Below are 9,868 nucleotides of genomic sequence, written 5' to 3'. Positions count from 1 at the left end.
TCAAAGTTGGAGTGAATTTGTGATGATTGCAGAAACTTATAATGACAACATCTTTTGCAATAATAATGAAACATACATGCACACATACACACACACACACACACACACGAACAACAAATCATTTTTGAAGCCTGTATGTTGCTCCCGGCAATCAACGTGCATCGCAGTGTGTTTGTCCTTTTCTGTATTTGATATTCTTAGTTTGCTAAACTTAACACCTGCTGGCATGCTTTTCTATCAATAATTGATACAGATGCCCTAAAAACGGACCTATCAAAGATGGTTGAGTCTGACGTCCTGTTGATCCCTCTTGTGTCAAAGAGACCATCAAGTAGGTGCATCACAGTGTTTATTTGTTTATTTGTTTATTTGTCCGGTTATAAAGAATTTTGATACATTGTATAACGAAAGAAAACTGCCGGTCCCCAGGACTTCATTATAACAGGTAACAGTTGTAACCATTGTCTTGTGAAAGTTATGGCTATTTTACATAACACTTTATATAGTAAAGATTATGTGTTAAACACTGTATGTAGGAGAAGTGATTTGATCAGTACACTTGTATGTTATTCTTTGATAGGATAGGCCCCAGGATATATCCATCATCCCAGACTGAATGGTGTCATTCTCACCCTGGCCTTTGTTCATCTGGCCTTAGACCTCGTTTACAGTGGGCAAAAGGCTGACCCTCATTTTGATGTAAATGCACAAAAATCGAAATGCGGTACCAAAAGCGAGGCCAGCCTGAGGCCCGCCTTTTGTTGATGTAAATGCTAGCGGACCAAAATGTGTGGCCAAACCCACTCGGCTGTACTGTAGAGATCGCTGGAAAAAAACGGAAACCGTTTGCATGATGAGCGCCACTATGACATAAAAAGATAACATGTGAAATTAAACTTTACTCTCCAGGCATGGCTCAACAAGGAAGTGTAATGCACAAAAATTCGGGACGGAATACCGCTACATAGGCTGGCCCGCCACTGTAAACGAGGTCTTGCTCCCCAGATTCTCACAACACATCTCGAGGGATGCGGATACCAGGCATTCTCCTCTATTATTCCTTGCCTATGGAACTCCCTCCCAACATTTCTCAGTGAAATTGACAATCTGGAGCTTCACTTACAGCTCACATTTTTCACCAGACATTCAATTACTATTAAGGTAAACTCTTTTGAGGAATCTGCGCTCTTGAATGCTTTTAATTTGTTATATATGACAGTATATAGATAGATATATGGCAGTGTACAAATGCTGTGAGTCATTATTATCATCCAGTCAGCCATAGTCATGATGCCTCCAGTGTGTTTGTCACTGTGCTTTTTAGTCAGGGACAGATTACTTATCTCTTTATGTGCCATGGTGTAAGCCTCTTGTGTGCCACATTATTCTGAGACAACAACATAATCATGCTTTGGGGAAACAGTCTGTTTTTCAAATCTATGCAACTTCTGTAGATTTGTGTTACCCTGGATACCGTATGTACATGTAGTAAGCAAAAGTTGTGGAGAAAAGTGCCAATCTTTACTTTGATGTAAATTGTATGACAAATCATGTTGTTGTTGTTGTTGTTTTTCTTTCAAATGGCTAGAAGCTATAAGTATATCATTGTGGAGACAAGACTTTTACACACAAAACAGCAATGAAAACTTAGAATTTACCAGCAAATCCAGAAGGGAACATTACTTGAAAGTCATCTCATATACTCAAGCTACATGTAACAGGAATGGAATCGCAAGAAACGCTTTCATTGCACTGTGGCATATGATGCATCACGCGTTACCCTGGGGTACCACGTTATGTAGCGCCACCTCACGTCCACTCGAGGACAGCCGCAGAAAAATGCATGCTCTGTGTGTGCGTGTACATAGTCATTCCCGTGCTACTGCATGTTATACTATGCATGCATGGCACGCTGTGCTATCAATAGCGTGTGCTTCAGTACTGTGCAGTGCAGTGCAGTGGCTAGTGCACGCTAGCTCCACTTTTTGGCAACCCACTGTACAACCTTTTTTAAAAAAATAAATTTTTCAACAAAATGGCTGATTTTTATTTGGTACCCCGGGATACCAATTATGTTATCATATGGCAATTTATTGATCGGTTTGGGCAGGTTTGTGTGTTTAAGCAGAATACTTTGAATATGAACTTGGCACGCCGTCAACAGAGTCAGACGTATGAATGTGACACATAGAGATTTTAATGCCACTTGCCCTTAGTACAACAACTTCATCATCCATCCTTAAATGTCAGATATGTAAATTGTGGTAACACTTTGATAATAGTGTGTTCTTAATCTGTAAAAGTGATATGCAATCCTCAATCATGTTAATATTTGTGAAGAGCCAAAGCACTCCTGTGACACTGTGCCTATGCTGTCTGAACAATGCCTGCGTATTTATTCATGTATTTATTTGTTTATATGTTTAATAAGGGGGGGGGGGAGAAAATTGCTGTTTTTTCACACAACTCTTCTCTCTGTTTACATGATGTAAATGATAGCATAGGAGGTTCATAGGAGGTTCATTGTTTGATGCTGTAGATTCGGAGGGCTCACCATGGATTATGGCATGTAGGATAGACAAAACTTCTAAAAGGAGATCCTGAGTTTTAATCTTGCTAGGATTCTTGCCTTTTTGGATGGGTTGAATTGTTCAAAACTTGTTTCCATTGACACTGGAATATAATTTCATATTAACTGACCATTTCCATTTGGAAGAATGTAATGGCAGGGTCTGCAGAGTTATCTATCAGTAAAGAAAGTACTGTGGAAAAATAGGACCATTGATATGTGGTAAGGGACCAGGCTGAACTAATAGCTCCCTGCATTATGAGGTACGTGTACCTTGTTTGTTTGATATTTACATTTCATGTGTCAAAGTTCAAACTTCATGTAAATCATGGTTGAGATCTTTGAGGTGGGCTATACAAGCATGCTCATTATTATTTATTCATTTTTCTTTTTTTTTATACAAGTGCTAAGCACTTGATTACCATGAACTGCTCCTGGAAAGCAGGTATTGCTAAAAACCTTACACCCTTGTCTTTGTTCAATGTCGTCGTTGGATCTTTGTGCACTGGCCACTCGGGCTTTATGTGCCCAAAAACTAAAGCATGTCTGATGTTACTGTTTCAAGTGTCCAAGCATGAATATCACTTTGTTGCGGTGGCTTGCATGTATTGGACAGAGATTTGCAATATACCAACTAGTGCAGCTGGTCAGCTTGCATGATACATTTTTGTTGATTTATTTTTTTGATGAATGAGAATCCCCATAATACTTGTTTTCACCATGCATTGGTATGTTATAGTGGGGTTTGCACCAATGCAGGGAAATAACTGTATTTTTTTGTTTGTTTGTATACAATTTGTAAGGATGTCGTCAGCACAAATGTTGAATTTAGAGTGCAGATTTTGAATTGAGAGCATGTAGATCAGGTGCATTTAACAAGAATTTGTATTTACTTCTGTTCAGTGAAAAGTTACTCAGAATGAATATGCTACAAATGTAGAAACTGCTACTTTTTGCCAGACAAGATCTTTGATTTGTTTTTGTCATCATGAATGTCCAAAATTGAGTCATTGGCTCAATAGCAGTTGTTTTTTGTTTTTTTTAATTGGAAAAAAAAAGAAAGTGCCTACGTTGTAGATATTTTGAGAGTAAAAGAGTTTATCTGCATGCTGATAATATTCCAATCTATGATCACAGCAGAATCTTCTGCCTGTTTCAGAGTTGCAAATTTTTTTTGTAGGAAGCCAGCTTGTCATTGTGATGCCTGATACCTAATATCCTAATCTCTAATGACCCTTTCCTTTGTCATTTGCTTGTAGTGGCCACAGTAGCCAGTATGCACGAGATTCATAGTTGCTATAACGACTGTCATGTCAAAAATCGGCAACTCTTTAGGATGAAGTGCAGATTTAGCAAATAAAGGTTGTTTTTATACCATTGTTCCTTTTGCCCCATAGTATGTACACAAGCTTTAATTGTCTGAATTTTAATTCATGGCATCAACATCTTTGTGTCACAATATTTTTGTGGGCCCAATTGAGCTTGCTTTTGATATACAGATTTGGAGAGACTTGCTGTGTTTCATGGCATGAATACGATGTCTAACCGTCACTAGTATGGCTATCATTTATTTATTTTTTTATTTTTTTAAGGGAATGACTAGGCAAAAGATGGCGTGTAAAATGTATATATGATATTATATAATATACATTTTTCATGCCACCTTTTGCCTAGTCCATCACCTTTAAAAAAAAAAAAACATATATATATATATATATATATATATATATATATATATATATATATTCATTTTCATTTACCAACTTGGTGCATGCAACTGTTGAATTCTGAGTGATTATCCATTGTACATGCAGAGATAGAAATGTATGTGAAGTATACAAATAGGGATCGACATGGATGAACCCACATAGTGAGTCCAGAACTGGTTCAAGAGTAAGAATGCATTTCAGTATTGAAGATAGCAAAGCATATCTTACTGCAAGCCAAGGTATTGCTTTGTGTTTGCTAGTGCTGTTGATGTTTTCATAAGATAGCACAGGACATCCTGGAATGTGTGTCGTATAAAATAAGCCTTTAATTAAGTGCTTTGTGTGCGAGATTTGTGCTCAGGTACCAAAGGAATTAACCACACGATTGAACATAATATGTTGAATTTTGGTTTCTTTCATTTGGGTAATATTCTAAAAAAATAATGTTTTGTTATAAGGTTATCTGATTGCCTTTTACATTGTAATATGAAATCCTGCATGCTCAATGCATGTTCATTGTCATTATTTGGACGATGATGTCATTATACATGGTATTATTTTTTATTTCTTTCTTTTTCTTAGATGACAAAATTATTTGCTTGCATCTGGTTTGATTGTAGCAAGCATAACCGCATTGGACATACAATTTTGTTTGTGTAATGCGGAGAGTAAAGCCACCAACAACTCCTATATGCAACTCCTAGTACTGATCTACATGTGTATGCAGAAAGCATAGTGGCCTGTTTACCAGTGACTAGGTCAGTGTAGACCTTTCTCTTTTGGGCAGTACCCCATAATGGCACATGTCCCAACAGCAGCAACTACTTTGCTCTATTCCCATTAGTTCTCTAGCAGTCATTCAGACCAGGGGCATGATGTGTAATGGGTTGATGCATTTGCCCACTCATGCTTGTCTGTATGCCGAATGGGGCCATTGTATGGCATGATGTGTATTTGATCCATGCCTACTCGTGTTGTCTCTGTGTCGAACGGAGCCATTTTTTGGCATGTGTATGGGACTGGACCACATCACTGAGTTTTCAATCTGCTCTTTGCAAAGAAGGGAAAGTCGAGCAGGATGGCTTACATGATGTGTGTGATTGATAGATTAGGCTCTCTCAAATATGATGGGACCTTCTTTATTTAAGGGTTAGGGTGTTCTGCCTCTTTAGTACTTAGACTTTCTTAGAGGGCATGACATGACAGAACAGCATTTCTCAGCTTGACTAAGTGGACCTCCAGTCTTCCTCTTCTTCTTCTTCTTCTTCTTCTTCTTCTTCTTCTTCTTCTTCTTCTTCTTCTTCTTCTTCTTCTTCTTCTTCTTCTTCTTCTTCTTCTTCTTCTTCTTCTCCTGGTTAAATCTACCTCCTTCAATAAGCTGAAGATTCTTGCAGACTGTGTTACACAGTATTTGCAGTATAATACAGTTTATGTACAGATATTTACAAGCACATAACAAATACAAAGAACAAAGACTAGCCACTGTGATCAACCGTAAGTCAGTTACGGAATGCACCCATAGATGGCGCTGAAACAATTTCTGAGAACAGGGAATTCCAGCTCCTAACTGTTCTTGGAAAGAACGAATGGCGATGTGACTCAGTTCTTGAGTATGGTATTTGATAGGAATGTGGTTGGGTAGCTCTCGTCAACTGGGATGTACACGTGTAACCCACTTGATATCATTTATAGTCCTGTGCCGAAAGATGAGTAAGATTAATGTGTATTTTGTACATCATGGTTAGCCTGTCATTTTCTCTGCACTGTTCCAGAATGGTCCAATCAAGTTCTTATAGCATTTAAGTGACATCGAGGTATTATGGTATTATTATCCAAGCCACGTGATGGCAAAGCGGACATCCTACAGACTGAACCATCTCACCTTACCTATGCATAATAGTTCAGGGCAGTAACAGTGTCAGGTTGGCACATAGAGATTGTACTTATCAGTCAATGACATTGCCTAGGGCCAGACAATTTGTTTTTCGATATGTTTGAGAAGCTTCGTACCAGAGCATTCTTACCTCCATACAACCATTCAATGTGTAATGATGGCAGCATAATTTCTGTTGTCAAAGATTCCTACTCTGATGCATATGTACCGTAATTACAGCTGTAGCTCGACAGTTTGAATCATTTTCGTCTTTCTTTGCAGATAATAAAGGAGTATGAATGAGTCAAAGAGTCTGACGTTCAAATACCTAGCTTGCTTGTCTTGTAGTCTTTGCTGTAGAAGAATGAGGATGTGGTGCATTGAAACAAAGGGAAGTCACTAATGCCAGAGTGTGGTTGTGAAGGATGTTATGGGAAGCCATTGGAGTTGATTGATTGCTTTCTGTAAGCCTGTGTGTGCCTGGAGTGTCGATTGGCACAGAAAATCCCATAGCATTGTACAATGTACACAATCTCCAAAGTCCCTAGCACAGAGAGGCTTAAATGCCATGCCTTTTGCAAAGGCATCTCGCAGTAGTTTGTGGACTCGCAAAACAGTGAATGGATGTGACTGTGCATGTTTACAATTTATTGCTAGCTGCCTTTGCAAAAGCCGACATTCCACTTTGCTGAGGTTGTCTTTGATAAAACTGATACATGTACAGTAATGTCAGTTCATGCAAAAAAGAAATGAAAAACAAATTAAAACAAAATTGATATCTGACTCGAACAATGATTATAAAACTTGTTAAATTTCATTTGATGTCCAATCATCATCTTCTGCAGATCAGAGTAGGTGGTGAAATACATCGCGCCGGTGCTACATTTTAAAAAGTGTGTGTGTGTGTGGGGGGGGGGGGGGGGGCACTTTCGGGTTTCATGAGCTAACAAGCGGGTAAAAAAAAGGCCTTCAGCGCAACATCTAGCTGGTGTCACTTATTATGGGTTTCTTCAGCTGACAAGCAAAAAAAAAAAAAAAAAAAAGTCTTCAGTGCATTATTACCGGGCTTAGAGGTTAAGGTTTCATTCTACATGTATTTTCTTTTTCTTCAGCAAAAGCAATTTTGTATGCAGACTGAAGAAATTCACTGATGAGGGTTGTGAGATAATAACTTCAATAATCACCTCGACTGTTTTGTTTGACTTAAAATCATTGATGACCTTCGGCTTTAACATGGCCTTATGCACATTAATCCGCATGATTAAGTTCACAAACTTTGAAAAAGTAGAAAAGGCTCGACCTAAAAACGGAGATCCCTAGGTGGATCTCAGAGATGAGTCCTGCCAAGTGCTATCATCATGATACATACGTAGTAACAAGTACAGTATTGATATTCAAAGTCCTGAAATTCTTCCGTCGAGGTGTTTTTATTGCAACTGATTGAAAAATCGCCCTACATTGATGTCGATGTCGGGCAATTAGTCAATAAGTTGCAGTATTGATATCATCATTTGTCACGTGAACGGGCATGATGACGTTTCTCCGGAGCACGATGGAGAGATGGACATCTATCCGTCTCTCTGTCAACTTTTTAAAATGACTTTTTGTCTATGCACTAAGAGGAGAGAACTGACCAGTGTTGGCCCTGTGCCCTCAAGAAGCTGAAGACTGTAGTGCATGAGGCCACATGATGGCGCACTTCCACATAACGACGCGTGACGGGATGATTATAGTTATGGTTGATTCGGGTTTTCAACTTTTTTCTTTTTATGTGAGATCATGAGAAACCTCTTCCTAAGTAATATGAAATATCCAAGAGCATAATAATGTAAGAGGAATCGAAATTTTATTTGATGAACATTGATAATGAAATGGCTGAGATATTTAAAACAAAGCAATCCTAATACTTGACTGTGGATATATCTAAGCCATTACAAAATAGGTTTTCATCCGAAAACTTGGGATTCCTCTAAGAGTTAATGTATCCTCTTGAACATTAATTTTTATAAAGTGAATTGTAAATATCTCGCAAAAAAAAATTGCTGAATCCTCACCTCAACCAATCATCCCTTTAAGGAAAAGAGAGAGAAAAAAACCCCAAACAAACAGATACTTCAGTTGGAACAGTGAAGTTCAGCTAGATATCCTGTTGATTATAAATGTTTCTTCGTCGATTATTAACGAATAAACTTTCGTGTGACTCTTCAGGAGCGCTTGTCCAACCTGGAAATTGCACGGAATGAACGCCATTGAAGATGCATGTATCATCCAACTAACTTAAAAAAAAAAAAAATGAAACCTAGAACTCATCAATATTATAGAATAATTCGTAAGCTATTATTTCAATATGGTTTTATTAAGTTATCAGGCCTTGGGAGGGTTCAATATAATGATTATTTTCTGGCTCTGGTTGCCGCTTTTTTTAGCTCACCCCTTGATCATCACATGTTGATAAATTCGTGTTTAATCGAAATGTGTGGGTTCAGTGATCGCATCAGAAACATCAATGGGTATAAAGAAACTACACATGTATGAAGAGATTACCAATATATCTGATTATTGTTTTGTATAATGAATGGGCTCATTGTAATACCTCCTTCAGAAGGCAGAAAAATTGTACTATTCTTTAACTTTGTCAGGTCAGTAACAATCCAAGTGGATGCGTGCTTTCCATGAAAATGAAAATTTGTGGAATTCTCTTTATGTTTTCTATATAATCATTTCCCTATTCTGTGACATAGCAGGCTGTTGTAGCCTAGCTTCTTGTCCAACGTAAATTTCAACAAAACTACAAAAAGAAAGAAAGAATAAGAAAGAAAGTAAGAAAGAGAAATAACAATTCAGAAATTTTGGACAGATTGCCAGCTTTTTTTTTTTAAACTTTACAACTGTGTTCTAGTATTATATTGAATCGGGTAAATACCCTTTTGGTTGTCGTGCTACTGGGCGAAATGCGATCTGGCTCTTTGATTTTATGTGGTTTTGTAATCGTAAACATAGAACGAGAGGAAATGGGAAGAGGAGAAATCAAACAAAGAGAAAATGAGATAAAAAAGGGTTCAAGAGAATTTAGACGGAGAGGAAAAACAAAACGAATGTAGACTGAGGAGTAGGAGAGAAAGAGGAAGGTGAATGAAAAAAAAATAAGATGAAGGGAAGACGACACCAAATCACTGACGAAGGAAAATGACTGCAGTGACAGTACGATTATCATTATTATTATTATTATTATTATTATTATTATTATTATTATTATTATTATTCTTATTATAAGTATTATTATTATTATTGTTACTATTATTGTTATCATTATTATTGTTATTATTATTATTACTATTCATTTGTTTACTCATTTATTTTTTCGACCAGGTAAAGAATATAGCATACAGACCATAAACATTACAAACATGAAACAAACAACTAAAGAAAAAAAAAACCACCAGAATGAACATTACAAAGGAATACACTGTACTGTATATGATTGTTAGACAAAATAATAAAAATGAAATTAACGGAGATCAACAACATGAGGGTCAGGGCACACAAAAGTAGACATTTACTATAGCCCGTAGGGATGCGAACCCACACATGTACTAAGAAATATATAAGGGGAAAATAATATTATGGATTATCATTATAATAGGCCTAAAAATGTATCTCCTTTCTACAACCACACACCTACGAACTGAACAGGGAGATGGGAGAACCTTCTCCTCT

This window comes from Diadema antillarum, unplaced genomic scaffold (genome assembly GCF_040938485.1).
Source record: "Diadema antillarum isolate AM-2024a unplaced genomic scaffold, OU_Dant_1.0 scf00000134, whole genome shotgun sequence".
NCBI classification, from domain to species: Eukaryota; Metazoa; Echinodermata; class Echinoidea; order Diadematoida; family Diadematidae; genus Diadema; species Diadema antillarum.
This window is presented reverse-complemented; position numbering follows the sequence as displayed.